This window comes from Ambystoma mexicanum, chromosome 4q, assembly GCF_040938575.1.
Source record: "Ambystoma mexicanum isolate Mex_15411 chromosome 4q, UKY_AmexF1_1, whole genome shotgun sequence".
NCBI lineage: Eukaryota > Metazoa > Chordata > Amphibia > Caudata > Ambystomatidae > Ambystoma > Ambystoma mexicanum.
The window spans coordinates 443,402,738-443,417,841 of NC_090928.1; the positions used below are offsets into that span (position 1 = coordinate 443,402,738).

Consider the following 15,104-nt stretch of genomic DNA (forward strand, 5'->3'; position numbering starts at 1 on the left):
CAAGGAATCCCCAGGTTCGCCGAGGGTTAAAGACGCCTCGGCGACCTGGGGAAACAAAGGGGCAGTAACTGCCTCTGGTGACCCCTCGCGCGAGAGGTCACCAGAGGCAGTTACTATGATTTACAGAAGTGGCAGCCAGGCACAGCATCGCTGTGGTTGGCTGCCACTTCTGTCAGATCGCCTGACTTCATGGCAGGCGCATCTCCCGTCGCGGCTGCCGCCGCGACGGGATAATGCATCCCGCCAATGTTGCGTGTGGTGGGACGGGGCCCCGGCAGGGCCCCGGCTCAGTCCCACTTTTTGTAGACTGCCGGGGCCCGGCCCCGGCAGGCCCCGGCCCACTTAAAGCCCTGGCTGTGGTACGTGGTGATACTGCTCCTGTGAATTATGGAAGATAAGATCTCTTTCCTGCTACTACTGGCAGGGGCGCGTTGAATGGGATCTAGTTCCTTCCCTGATCCCTGATAAGGATTAGTCCAGTCCAGCTGTGACTATGCTTCTCCTTATGATTGGTAAGTCTTTCTTGAGCTCTTGTGATGCTGTTCGTTCTGTTTAATGTCTTTATTTGTTGCTCCTATTTATGCCAGCAATAATGTCTCTCTTCTGTTCTCTTCCCTTAGATGGAAATACGGCCTCAATGCAGCTGTGAGACGCGAGACGCAGCCAGATCGAAGATGGATGCTACCGCACCGTTCAACGCACCGTTCAATGCACCGTTCGACAGCAGGTAAGTGATGGTTTAAGGAAAAGCGCGAAGTATGGTGAAGCGCAACCTTAAACTGACTGTTTTTTTATGTCTAACCTTGTCTTCTGTTTTTCCTTGCAGGCGCTGCTGTCGACGATGGAGCATGTCGTGCTGCAGTGCCAAGATGAAGATTTCGGCATCCGGAAAGTGTAAAGATGAATACTTGGTTCGCCGAAGAGATGTACAGGTAAGAACAGCCTCCCCCAGTTGGTAAGTATGCTGACAGGAAGCGGGATGTCCAGGAAGTAGGATCTTCAAAGGTAAGTCTGACCTCAGGCGACGGTGAGCGTTACGCTGCTTGCAAGTGCAGAATAACGCGTAGTGTCTGTCTTGAGGATCGGGGCAGCTTATATAGCTGAGATCGTGGGCACGCCCATTAGGGCCAGTTTACCAGCCACACCCTGCCACTCCTAGAGAGTGAGCATGTGCGAAGGCAATCCATTAGTAGCCACACCCAAGAATAGACTTGGGGCTGCTTAATTGATGGAATGTTCAAGGTTAATGCATCCTGCTTAATGGATGCAATGTTCAAGGTTAATGCATCTGAAGTACTATGTCCATAAAAAAAGCTTTTTGTTGTTAAATGGATGTTCTTGTTTACTTTTATTCATGAGCCTGGCAGTGTCCACCCAGGTCTCCTGTACATTCGACCCCTGCATGCCTGTGCCCCTGACTTCATGACCATGACACTCACAACCTCATCTTTTCCCTCCCTATTGAAGGTTGCAGTCATTCTCCCAATTCTCAAGAAGCCTACTCTTGAGTCCTTAACCCCATAGAACTATTGTCCAATTTTGTCTACTCTGAATGTTTTATCTTGATCATAACTCTCTTCTCTCCCCTTCCACTCTGGTGTTTGTTTTCTGCGCTCGACCAAGTCTGCTTTACTTGCTATTACTGATTATCTGCCTTCTGCCCGCCATTCCAAACTTTCTTCTATTCTTATTCTATTAGATCTTTTGACAATGTAGATCACTTGCTCATTTTGTCCTCACTCACCTCATTAGGCATTACGGGTTCTGCTCTAAATTGTTTTCATTCCTCTCTCTCTGATCACTCTTTTTCTGTGTCTTGGGGTGAAGACCAAGATGGTCAGAGATCGGCTGAACCATCTCAACTGTTCTTCTTCCGAGTTTATTAAGCTTAAACAGGAGAAAAGGAAGGCAGGATGTAATTGGAGTAAAAATCAAATGGAGGGAAATAGAGCTATTTGGAAGAACATTGAAAAACAGTACAGAGAAGGGATTTTTGAAGCAAATAAAAAACAATTTCAACTGTGAAATAGAAAACTCAGTATGCAGTAATACAATTGTGGGAAAAATGTCGCCTTTACAAATAATCGTGGCAAAAATGCTGTGGTTTGAGGTAAAGTTGCACCCCATTATACCATTTAATGGGAGTGGGGTTTGTGGGGGTGTCCCCCGCTCCACTTAAATGGTATAATGCATTTGGGGGTTGCAGGGGTGTCCCCCACATCCTTTACATGGATTGTGGCTGTAAAACCACTGCCTTTTTGCCGCAATGTTTTGTGTAAACGGCCATTTTTGCTGCGATTTTAACACATGGAACCAAAAACTCCTTGAGATTTTGAAAAGCTTGGAAAAGTCCCATCTAAAAGCTGATTCCCCCCATCCCACTATGATTGAGGACTGTATAAACATACAACAAGCGTTTGCTAACAAAATTACTGGGGCATATGCAAAGATTGCCTCAGAACTTGTCTCTATTACGCTGACTAAGAAGGGTAAAACAACTTCAACTGAGAGCCACTCACCCCGACAAGGAGAAAATACTAAAGGAGATGGGCCCAACATCTAGCCAGGGTGCAATCATGCTTTAAAAATGGTACTGAACAATATTTGCTCTTTTGAACCCTTTTTAAAATGATTTACCAACTCTACCGTCTTCCATAAAACTATCCCAGACAGTATTAAGAAGGTTGTGGTTACCCCATTATTTAAAAAAATAACTAGACCCAAAAGATGTTAACATATTTAGACCCATTACGAATGTCCTTTTCCTTTTAAAAATTGTAGACAGAGTTGCCACCATACAGTTACAAGAACACCTGGACTGGGCTAACATTTTGCATCTCAGACAGTCCTAGATCCAACTATGGTACAGAAAGCGTGTTACTGGATCTCCAGACTCAGATGCTGGACATTGCTGATAGGAGCAATACAGGAATGTTGATGCTGCTTGATTCATTGGCAGCTTTCGATCTTGATCACAGAAATCTCCGGGCTAGACTATCCTCTGTAGGGCAATGTTTGTTCTCGGCTATTGAGTGGGTTGAGTCATTACTCTATGACAGGATGTCCAGAGGATGCCTGTGAAGTCCCCCAGGATGCATGCCTGTTCCCAACGCTTTTCAATGTTTATTTGCATCCTCTGTGTAACAGAGGAAGATAGGGCGGGGGCAAGATTCATGAATTACGCTGCCGATACACAGTTGTTGATTGAGTTGAGTGGCAGATACGTCAAGGATACCAGGAAAATGCAAGATATTTACAAGCTGGTTAAAGACTGGATGACAGCCTATTGGCTCTGTCTCAACAGTGCTAAAACTGAGATCTTGAGTGTGGTGTCCCCTCAAGCCAGAATGAAATTGGACCCATATTTTCTACATTTCTCCATTGATGGTCACTGCATCAAAGTACAAGACAAAGTCAAAACACTGGGTGTGGTACTGGACTGCTCGCTTGGTGCTGATGCACAGGTGGATAGAGTCATTAAATGTCACAGTACCACCTCAGATTACTTAAATTGGTGAAACCCTATGTTACAAGTAAAAATTCCAAAATCCTAGTGCGGGCCACTATTATGCCCAGCCTACATTACTGCAATGCGCTCCTGGGTGAAGCAAATAAGAACTGTATACAGAAAATGCAAACACTTCAAAATTATGCCATGCAAATCATTAAAAACATTCCTAAGAGGAATCATATTACTTCTTACAGGAAGGAACTTCACTGGCTGCCAGTTGCATCTAGGATCCTCTTCAAGACATTGGGCCTCATTACGAGAAGCACGGTAAAAACCGGGTCATTACCGGCATAGAGGTACTAGCGGGTCCGTGCTCGTATGACGCCGCTAATAGTGGGTGATTACGAGTGTGCGGGCACGCGCAAACCCCCATGCCGGTAATGGCCATACCGGCATGCTGCTAAAGGCCCTCCAACCCCCCCCATAGCGTCATCACAGGACCCGCCGATGCCGCCTCTGCCCAGGATGCAGACCTTAATACCGACCCGGTAATAACATCATGCTAATACCGGGTTCGTAATACCGGACCCGGAAGTAACGTCATTGCGTCAGAATGGGAAATGCGCCGGCGGCCATCTTTAAAAACACAATCCATTGCAATCCTCCCAAACCACCAGTTGTGTTCAGGAGAGACCAGTGCCAATCCCTTCACCATGTCAAAGGCTACTAGGAAAACAACCCCCCGCCTGCGCAAAAAGCGTTTTTCAGACGATGAACTGAACATGCTGGCGGATACCCTTTCCGCCCATGCAGAACTTGAAAAGGGACGTGCAGCAGCGCAAAAAGGAGATCTGGGAGGAGGTAGCTCGCAAGGTCTCGGCAGTCGGCACCACCCCACGGACAGTGAAAGACTGCAAAAAGAGGTGGGATGACCTCCGCCTCAGGGTACGGAATATCCTGGCCAGCAATAGGAGGGAGGCCATGGCCACAGGCAGGGTCCCCACTCACCTGCCAAACTGACACGCTGGGAGGAGACGTGCAGCACGTTTATACAGATGGAGTCGATCGAGGGCTTTGGGGAGATGGAGAAGGGTGCGGCAACATCTGGCGATGGAGGTGAGTGACCCTGCAGATCCCAGTAGGGGAAACCATGACGTAGCACAAGTGATGTCGAAGAGAGTCTAGGCAAGGTAATGCATGTCCCAACACACATATATCCTTGTTCAGATGGAGGCCCAAACCCTGCCACGCTGAAATGCATGCTGAATGCCAATCCAATTACAGCCAACACACACGGACCGTTCCCATGTAGTACACCACACAAGCTCCAATACAACGGCATGCCACCTGCCATGCAGCATTCCTGAATTGAGACATCACAGCAAATGCCAAAATGCCCCCCTTCAAACTACTGTGTGTGACACACCTGTAAGATATGAATGCATGATAAATGAAAATCTCCATAGCACCATATTATGCATCTTGCATGTAACACCATCACTGATGCCCTGCATCTCTTCTACCCCCCCAGGCACCGATGGAGAAGAAGCCAGTGAGGAACCAACCACAAGGGCATCCACGCCCCGGCCGAAGACAACGGCCACTGACAAATCCACCTCCGGGGCAGCCTCGCAGCCCACACCAACACCCAGGGTGAGTGGCCAAGCCATGGCCGCACATGAGAGCCCTATATCAACGCCTGACACCGTGGACACAGAGCTGGCTACCCCAGTGGAAGGCGAGGCTGTTGCCCCACTGAGCAACATAGATACTGCAGTGGAGGAGTTTATGGACCAGGATGGACTGACCCATGTGCCATGTACACGCTCCCCAAGCCCTGTGTCCACCCCCCAACCCTACACTCAGCCCTCACCCACCTGCAGCAGTGCGGATCCCTTGCTGCATGATTCGGACCTCAGCAGCCTCCCCGAGGACAGCACTGCCAATGAAGGCCCAGTTGCAGCACCCCTCGACCACTGCTGCTCCCACCACCAACCTTGAGGCACGGCTAGCGAGGTTGGAGGCTAGACAGGACTCTATGTTGGACCTTCTCTGACAATATGTCAAGGATGGGGAGGACACGAGGCGTGGAATTGCCCAGGCCATCGCGGCGACCACAGCCGCCATAGCGGCAAACACAGCCGCCGTCAATGCCTCTGCATTGATGATGCGAGATGGTCTGGGGGCCGTCACGCAGGTCCTCACCTCCATCCTTCTGCACATGCAGCAGCCGAAACCCGCACCAGCCGTGCAAATCACCACGGCTTCCACCCCATCCACCACACCCACTTCCTCTGCACCCTCCAGCCCTGTGCGTCTAACAAGACAGAGTGCCAGGCACTCAGAAATGCAGCACCCGGACATCAAGAAGTCCAGGAAATAGTGTTGGACAACTATGGGAGTGGGTCAGATGCTGTTAGCGGCATATGGGTGTATTAGGGGGAGTTCTCTGGGGGGTTTTGGGAGTTCACTGGGTGGTTGGGGGGGTTGCACTTTGTTCAGTTGATATCAATACACCCGTTGTGTTAAAAAACATTCAATGGCTGGACATTGTTCATTTCGTGTGTATCCATTTAATTAATGACGGTGTACAGTGCCCAACTCCCCACATTCCCTGTGTGCATGTCCACATGGACACAGTGTACAATGTGTCACTGACACATACCTATCAACATCCCTGTGGGTCAGAAGTATTCGTCAATCAGTGATTGGCGTACTGCATGGCCATCCTGTGCATCACGTACTGGCAGGGGTGCTGCTTCTCCTCCGTCTTCATCCTCATCATCCTCACCCGGTGCATGCATGTCAATGTCAGGTGGAAGTGGTACATTTCTCCGGACGCACATTGTTGTGCAGCATGACACAGGCCATGGTGATCTTTTCCACCTTCTCAGGCGCATAAAGGAGTGCTCCACCAGACCTGCATAGGCAGCGGAACCGCGCCTTCAACAGGCCAAAGGTCTGCTCAATCACAACACGGGTACGGGTATGTACCCTATTGTACTCCTCTTCATGGCTGTTCTGTGGGTTCCGCACATGGGTAAGTAGCCACGGCTTCAAGGGATATCCTCCATCACCTGCAAGCGAATACAGATAGGTCTAGGTGAGTCACTCTGAGCTGCCACCTTCAGGATTCAGTCATGGCTGCAGCTATTTGCTGTCGACCTGCACATGTCCCTGTATGTATGCACGAATATTGTTTAGATGCATTCTATACTGCAATATGGTGTGGTAGTCTGGATGGCATTGTACAGATGATGCAGGGTGAATTCTTGAAAGCTGATGCGGATGTACTGTGGTTGTAGGACGATGTTTTGCCTCTCATATTTGCTGTGTATACTACACTGTGCATGGTCACACTAGCCACATTGGCACAGTTGCAATCATGCTTAGTCATGCATTGCTTGACATACCCATGGTGGCCAGATTGTGCGTCTTACATGTTGTCATTGATATACGTAATTGGTCAAATGTGTGCCAGTGATGTGTTATGTTGGGGTTGGGAGGTTCAGGTCAGGAGTGTTTAGCACTGCGTGCATTCTCCACTCACCGTGCATTCCCACCCAGGTGGAGTATGCACCCCCCCATTCCCACCCAGGTGGAGTATGCATCCCCCCCATTCCCACCCAGGTGGAGTATGCATCCCCCCATTCCCACCCAGGTGGAGTATGCACCCCCCCAATTACCACTCAGGTGGAGTATGCATCCCCCCCCCATTCCCACCCAGGTGGAGTATCCATCCCAACACATCACTACCCCGATGCGCTGCCATGGGCCAGTCAGTCAACTCACCAAGCAGCCAGGCACGTCGTCCAGCATGTCGCTCCATGTGACAGGGTAGCGTGGAGTTACGCAGCACCATGGCATCATGTGTTGATCCGGGAAATCGGGCGCAGCAATGTGTGATGATCTTGCTGGAGTCACATACCATCTGCACATTGATGGATTGGTATTGCTTGTGATTATGGTACACCGCCTCTACGGCATGGGGGACTACCAATTCTACATGGGTGCAGTCCAGGGCACCAACACAATTGGGCATGCCTGCCAGTGCATGGAAGCCTACTTTGGTGTCGGCTATCTCCTGGGCAGTCCGTGGTAGGGATATGTGGGTGCTAGCGTGCTTCAGGAGGGCATCCAGCACTTGGTTCAGCATGCATGAAAATAGTGGTTGTGAAATGCCATGCAGCTGCCCCACTGTGTGCTGGTAGGTGCCTGTGGCCAGGAAGTGGAGCACAGACACCACCTTTAGTAGCAGGGGGATGGCAGTGTGTATTTCCATGAGGCTGGAGATGTTGTTGTGCATCATGTCCACTATGGTGGTGATGGTATCCCGGTCCAACCGGTACAGGGTGTGGATCTGGTCAGGGATTAGATTGAATGGACTGGGCCTGATGCGAGGGATTGGTGGCTGCCTACGAGGTACTACTGGCTGCACTGGTGGTAATTGCTGGGCCTGTCTCACCCTCCTTCTCCTCCTGCGTCTCCTCTGTGCTGCCTGTTGTTGCTGCTGTAGTTGTTGTTGTAGTTGCTGTTGTTGCTGTAGTTGTAGCAGTATAGGCATGTCCTCCAGCGCCATGATTGCAACAGCTAGTGGTATCATTTTGGTGTAGGAAGGGGTTTGGTGGGTGGGTGTACTCCTTTTATACTGGACCAGGCTCCACTAACTCCACCTATGGTGTTTGTGTGCACCTGTGGCAGTTGGCTTGTTTGCTGATTGCTGTTTATGGGTGGTCCGCGATGCCTGTATGGCCGCCATCATGCAGGCCCTAATTACTGCCTCCGGGATGCCGGTATTTGCATGCCCGCATGGGTTGTGATGTCCTGCTATTACCGGCATCCCGGTATTTACTCCACGAAGGGGCCGTGTACGTGCGCATGCCGGTATGAGGGGGCACGGTACAGGCGGTGACGGTATTGGCGGGTCGTAATGCCCTGGACCCGTTAACGATGCCGGTATTACCATTCTGCCTTCCTTTTTTCATTACCTCCATTCTCGTAATTAGGCCCATTGAAACGGACGCACACATGTTTACATGCATCCGCTCCTGCATGTCTTAAAGAAAGTCTCACTCTGCAACCAAAGGAGGAAGGGACACTCATTCCCTGTTCAGGCTACATACGCCTGGAATGGTTTGCCGGTCGAACTGCGTGGAGAGAACAGTCTCTTCACCTTTCATAAACGACTTAAAACAATATTGTTTAATTGATATTGCTCTATACTCATGAATTGTCTGTCTTCTGTTGTTCGTTTTCTCGATGTGCGCTTTGATGCCTGTGGGCTGCGGCACGTAATAAGCAATAAAATAAATACAAATAAAATACACCTTTCCTCCCCTGCTCCCCTCCATCATGGTGTTCCTCAAGGCTCAGTCCTCGCCCGCTTCTTTTCTCCCTGTACACTACCCTGCTTGCCCATATTATCAAATCTTTTGGTCTCTCTTATCACTTCTATGCAGAGGACACACAGATGTTTCTCTCTTCCTCTAGCCTTTCTGAAACGATCAATAATAACATTTCTGATTGTCTACTAACTGTTCAATCCTGGAAGCATTCACGGTTTCTTCACCTCAATCCGTCTAAAATGGAAATTCTGTTCTTCCCATCTTCCTCTTTTGCTTCTTCTCCCTCTTCTTTGTTTATCTCCTTTCCACCATCTCGTATCCCTCAATCTACCTTGGCTCTAATCTTTCCTTTCATCCCACATCTCAGCTAACATCCCTATCTGCCTCTTTCAGCTTTTCAACATTTGTAAAAAGAAATGTGCTCTCTCTTAACATTTCATGCTACCAAAATTCTTATCTCCTCTCTGATTCTTTACAGACTTGACTACTGCTCAGCATTTCTTTTCGCTCTCCCAACATATTGCCTAGCTCCTTTATGATCAATCTACAAATCTGCTATTCGTACTTTCTTCAGTCTTCCCCCTCAAACCTCTATTTCAAATGCTTTACACCCTGTTTTTTGGCTTTCCTTCGAGTCCCGCCTGTTGTTCCACTTCTTGTGCATTGTTTTTAAATGTACGCATGGGTTGGCTCCTCCGTATCTGTCCTCTTTGGTTTCTTTCTACACACCTGCCCGTTTTTTTCACTCCTAATCTCTTTCTCGCATGGACACCCCCAAACCTCCTTGTGCGCCCTCTCGATTTCCTTCTTTTTACTTACTGGCCCCAATACTCTGAAATTCTTTACCCCCCTCTATTTGCTCTTCTCCCTCTTTGTATTCTTTCCCCTTCTCTCTTCATGCACATCTGTTGGCATCATCTTAATGTGACATTGTAACATTACCTTTGCATTTGTATTTTACTGTTTTCCTATTTATGTTCAGTGCTTTGGTGAAAGTGCTATATACATTCAATACATTCATGAATGGAGTCACAATCCTCATATCTCTTGGAACTGGAGGGTTTCAGAGTTGACATTTTCGAAGGAAAGTTCAGAATTTAGAGATGCGCCAGGTGAAACTTCTGAGGTGTGAAGTGAACGTTCCAAGAAGCATGCTGAGCATGCAAAAGAACGGAACTGAGATCTTAGGGTGCTGTGCGAGCTACTTATATGGACGCCAATGTCACATCCGGCCTTGATAGAAGAAGCGCCATGAGGAACCTTAATGCCAATGTCACACAGCACCCCCTGCTGTTGGAAAGGTTTCTGAGCTCGACTAAAGCAAGAAAAATATACCTGAGATGAGGAATCCGTGGGAGGACACAATCCATTAGAAAGTGCAGTCAGAAAAAAAGAATGAAATCAGTCAAACCTTGAGTTGCTAAAGTTTTCCTGGCTGCCATTTACCTGTTTGAGATCAACAATTCTTCATGCCTATTGTAAAGGGCAACATTTGTCTCAGAAAACGTACACTTGCAACAGTTAAACCAGTTGTAACAGAACATGGGGATATTAACATCCATAAGTGGCTATTCTGAACACTGATTTCTAAATGTTGCTCTAAGACTAGAGAGCCACTTGATAAACTGTGTATTTTGCAATGAAGAGCTTATTTGTGTTATCGGGCACTGTCTCTTTAAGACAGAGACAGGAGTCATGAGATGGCATGACGTGGAGTGGGGAGGAGTTAAGGGGGAAGCCAAGTCAGTATGTATCGAGAAGAAAATAAAGAAAGACGTATAGTTCCATCCCGGTGTCGTGTCATTATTACGTGGGCCTCACTGGCGACGATGCGGCTCCCATTGCACACCGGAGTCCTCCTCCTTTACAGCGTTCAGGTGATGCAACTGCGCAACACGTCTTTCCAGCGCTCAGCTCCTGCCTGCTTCCACAGCAGCCCTCCATGCACCTGCTGATCCCACAGGCACCACGACACCCGATCCCGGGCCTCCTCCTACACACACAGCCTACACACTCCAGGTTGCTACAGCAGAGTGAAGTGCTCCATTACATTGCCGCTCCATTACATTGCCGTGTGGCAATCCACATGTGCCGGCCTCTCCCCACGTGCTGCAGCAAGGCAGAGCACGCGGCCTAGCAGGTGGGTGGCTCTCTCTCCTCGTCCACAGTCCCTGCAAGCTCACTATTACGGCGCAGTGTCCCTACCCCACACACACACTACAGACGGCTGGCTGAGGGATTCCAGCTCACATAGGTCGCAAAGTGGGCCCTGCCAGCCCAAAATATGAGGACACTTCCAAACACGTGTGCAGGAACTCCAGATGCACTGCGCTGCACGTTTTCTCAGATGCTACGTGCACCAGCTGCCCACGACTCTAACAGTCACCAGGAGCACTAGCAGCACTCGCTACCCTCAAAGAGGACCACATTCAAGGGCGCACAGTCGCCCAATCTAACACAGTCACCACCATGAGTGCATCGGCCGCACCTGCACCTCAACCTCCTGCCATGCCTGATCTGCCTATAAGGTCCACTGCCACCGCATGGCGCATGCCGCCCCGTTCTCCATGATCCCACAGACAGACAAAGGCCCGCGGTGGGTGGAGTGGGTAGATGACCTTAATAACTTCATTAAGGCGGCCGGTGAAGAGAACTCACCAAATTTACACAACATGTTCCTCAACATTACTGGTGGTGAGGTCAAGACGTTTATCAAGACCATCCCCCTGGAGGAGCAACCAGATTTTGTGGCACTGCTAACTGCCCTCAATGAGAGACTTGTCATTGAGCCCAATCGTAACTATGAGAAGAATATGTTTAATCAATGTGCCCAAAGGGGAAAAGAAACTGTTGATGAGTTCATCGCTTGCCTGAGCATCAAAGGGGCACACTGCCAGTTTCACGCTTTCTCCTTGGATGAAGCTATACGGCTGAGGGTGAACGAGGGGTGCCTGTCCCAGACACTGAATAAACAGGTGCTCAAGAAGCCGCTCTCCATTGATGAGGTTAGTGAACTTGCCTGGATCTTTGAAAGGGCAGACGCATAAGCAATCCACATGTCGGGGGGGCACCACCTCCAAACCAGGCAAGAGCGAACTCATTGCAGCGGTCCAGCGAACCAGTCAAAGATCTGGGGACAGGGGTACTGCAGGAGGGTACCAGACACCCCCCAGGATGCAGAGGCAGTGCTGCCGCTGGGGGGTGGGTTCCCCCATTCAGGGACGTGTCCCGCTCTCTCTCAGAGATGCGGCAACTGCGGCAGAGAGGGCCATTTTAAGTCAGTCCGCAGACAAGGCAGTCCCTTCCCCACACTGCAACCACCACCTCCGTCACAGTAAAGGATGTTCAGTCGGACCCCGCACAACCCAGCATACCAGATGCGCGTATGAACAAAGTCTGCATCTCAGGGATGAATATGACGGACCACCTCAGCCATGTCAAAATCCGTATGTGGCAGCGGCGCACAGACTCGTCTACGAAGGCGAATACTATGGCCAATATAGGCAGGACGAATATGTGAACCTCATCCAGGATGACAGAGAAGCGAGAGAGGCACCCAGGATACCTGTCAACATCTGTGGTGAACAGTTCTTTTTCCTGGTCGACTTAGGGGACACCGTTAATATAATGGGAGAGAATAATTTCTCGACAGGCCGACACTGATCCAGACAGCGTCCAAGATCTTCCAGTGGGGAGCAGACCTTCCCCTCCACTCGATCAGGCACTTCAGAAGGCGGCTCATGCACAAACGGCTGGTTATTACTACAATCATCCACGTGATCCGAAGCCCAACCAAAGGGAGATGTCTCCTGAGTTTCCACATGGCGTCCTGTCTAGTACTCATTTACATACATGTCCATGAAGGAGACAATACAATTAACTGCACCCCCAGGCGAGCCAGAGGAATTTGTTTGCACAATGGGGCATGAATACCTATCCAGTTATCCCATCACGAAGGACACAATCTTGGCGGAATTCCTGCTCCTCTGCAAGGGGCTGGGGAAGATGAAAGTTCCCCCCGTTAAGCTGCACATAGACACATCAGTCCGACCTGTTCCGCACCATCTGAGGAGAGTGGGTTTCCACCTGCAGGCCGCAGTCTCGGGAGAACTCATGCAGCTGTTGAATGATGGCATCATCGAACCAGCCACAGAACCGATCCCGTGGGCCTCACCGCTAGTGATCGTGCCCAAGGAAGGGGACATGAGAATGGCCAACACCGCCATCCAGAGAGAATGCCACCCAGGACCTTGCATGGAAGATATGATCGAACAGTTGAACAAATCAGTTCTTTTCTCCAAACTAGACCTAAACCAAGGGTATCATCAGATGGAACTACATCCTGACTCGAGGAGAACCACCACTTTCGCAACCCATGATGGCCTGTTTCGGTGCAAGCGCCTCAACTTTGGTATCTCATCGGCGGCTGAAATCTTTCAGGAGGCAATCAGGCAGATCATCAGACCAATACGTGGGGTCCTGAATAACAGCAACAACATCCTCTTCTTTGGAAAATCTCGAGAGGAACACGACAACGCTTTGCTCGCAACCTGCACAGCTGTCAAAGGAACGGGCCTGAACATTGACAAATGCTAATTCAGCAAAACCAAACTGACATTTTTTGGGCATATGTTCTCTGCGTACGGCATGACCCCGGATCCTGACAAGGTTTCTACCATCTTCAACCTGCGGGAAACAACTCAAGTGGCTGACGTGCAATCGTTTCTGGGGATGGCTGAGTACTTTGCTCAATATATCCCACACTATGCCTCCATCACTGAGCCACTGCGCCACCTGCTACAGAAGGATACCACGTTTGCCTGGTCAGTCGAATGTCAGGAGGCGTTCGACACCATTAAACTAGCATTGGCGTAAGTCCAGAGGTTGGCCTACTTTGAGTGGCACACTGAGATCGTTGTGGATTCAAGCCCGGATTCAAGCCATAGTGGCCCTGACAAACAGGGTTAATTCCCATCACAGGCACATTGTTGCTTACGCCAGCAGAGCACTGGCCCCTCCCGAGTCTGCCTACTCACAGGCTGATAAAGAGAGCCTGGCAGCCGTGTGGGCATGCAAGCCCTTTCACAACTTTGTAATAGGGAAAAAGTCCACACTCAGTATGGACCATCAGGCTCTGCTTTCCCTATTCGGAAACCCCAGGAACAAAATGCCCCCCAGGATAGAGCATTGGGGCATCAGGCTCCAAGAATATGACTTTGAAATCATTCACACACCAGGAGGTGAAAACAACCCAGCCGACTACTTATCAAGACATCCAGCGGGCAAGCCGATATCCAGACCTGGGAACACAGAGTATATCAACTACGTAGCGGCAAATGCGCTTCCACCGGCTATATCACTGGAAGCAGTTGCGTCAGCCTCTGTGCCAGACCCCTCCATGGCACTGGCAATCTGCCTGACGGAGAACAACAGGTGGAAGGACTATCGCCGGGCCATACTAAACCATCCAGGCGCGTGCAGGGACGATCTGGAAAGACTTGCCAAGGTACACACAGAACTGGCCGTGAAGTACAAGGTGATATTACTGAGGGGGTGCCGACTCGTCATCCCTGCGACCATCAGATCAGAGGTTATCAAGAAGGCGCACGAGGGACACAGAGGTGCTGATAACACAAAAAGGCAGCTCCAGTGTCACATGTGGTTCCCCTTCCTGGACTCAATGGTCAACTGCTGAGTGAAGAACTGCGTAGCGTGACAATGCATGCAGAGCAGAAGCCCCGGCTCCAATCCAGCCTACACTCATCCCTGACCATCCCTGGGAGAGGGTTGACGTCGACTTCTACAGACCCCTAGAGCTGGGGGAGTACCTTCTGCTGTTCACAGACGAGCACTCAAGATTCCCCATCGTGAAGAAAACAGCATCCACAGCTTTCAGCCACGTGGCAGAGAATTTCAACGGGATAGTGAGCAAACGGGGAATCTCTGTCACCATCAAGTCCAACAACAGGCCCCCATTCAGTGGACACAAGTTTGCGAACTTTGCAAAACACATGGGCTTCCCCCATTAGAAGATCACAACCCGCTGGCCACAAGCCAAAGGTATGGCAGAGCGATTTATGGCTTCAATCAAGAAGATGCTGCAGAGGGCCCGCATTGAAGGTGCTGACCCACATCAGGCGCTCTGTCGCTTGCTAAGTGACTACCGCAACACTCCTCATGAGGCGACAAACAAGACCCTGGCCGAGCCTATGATGAAGTACGACGTTCACACGCGGATCGTGAGACACCCCATGACCCAGCCAGAAGTGGACCAGGCAGTCCTAAGAAGAGATACAGAGCGGAAGGAG

General features: G+C 49.9%; 1 protein-coding gene across 4 annotated transcripts in view; it reads right to left on the reverse strand.

Moving 5' to 3' along the window:
- LOC138467775 (uncharacterized) overlaps positions 1-15,104 on the reverse strand; it is a 700,943-nt gene that overhangs the window by 69,783 nt on the left and 616,056 nt on the right. The gene's annotated exons all lie outside the window — the stretch shown is intronic.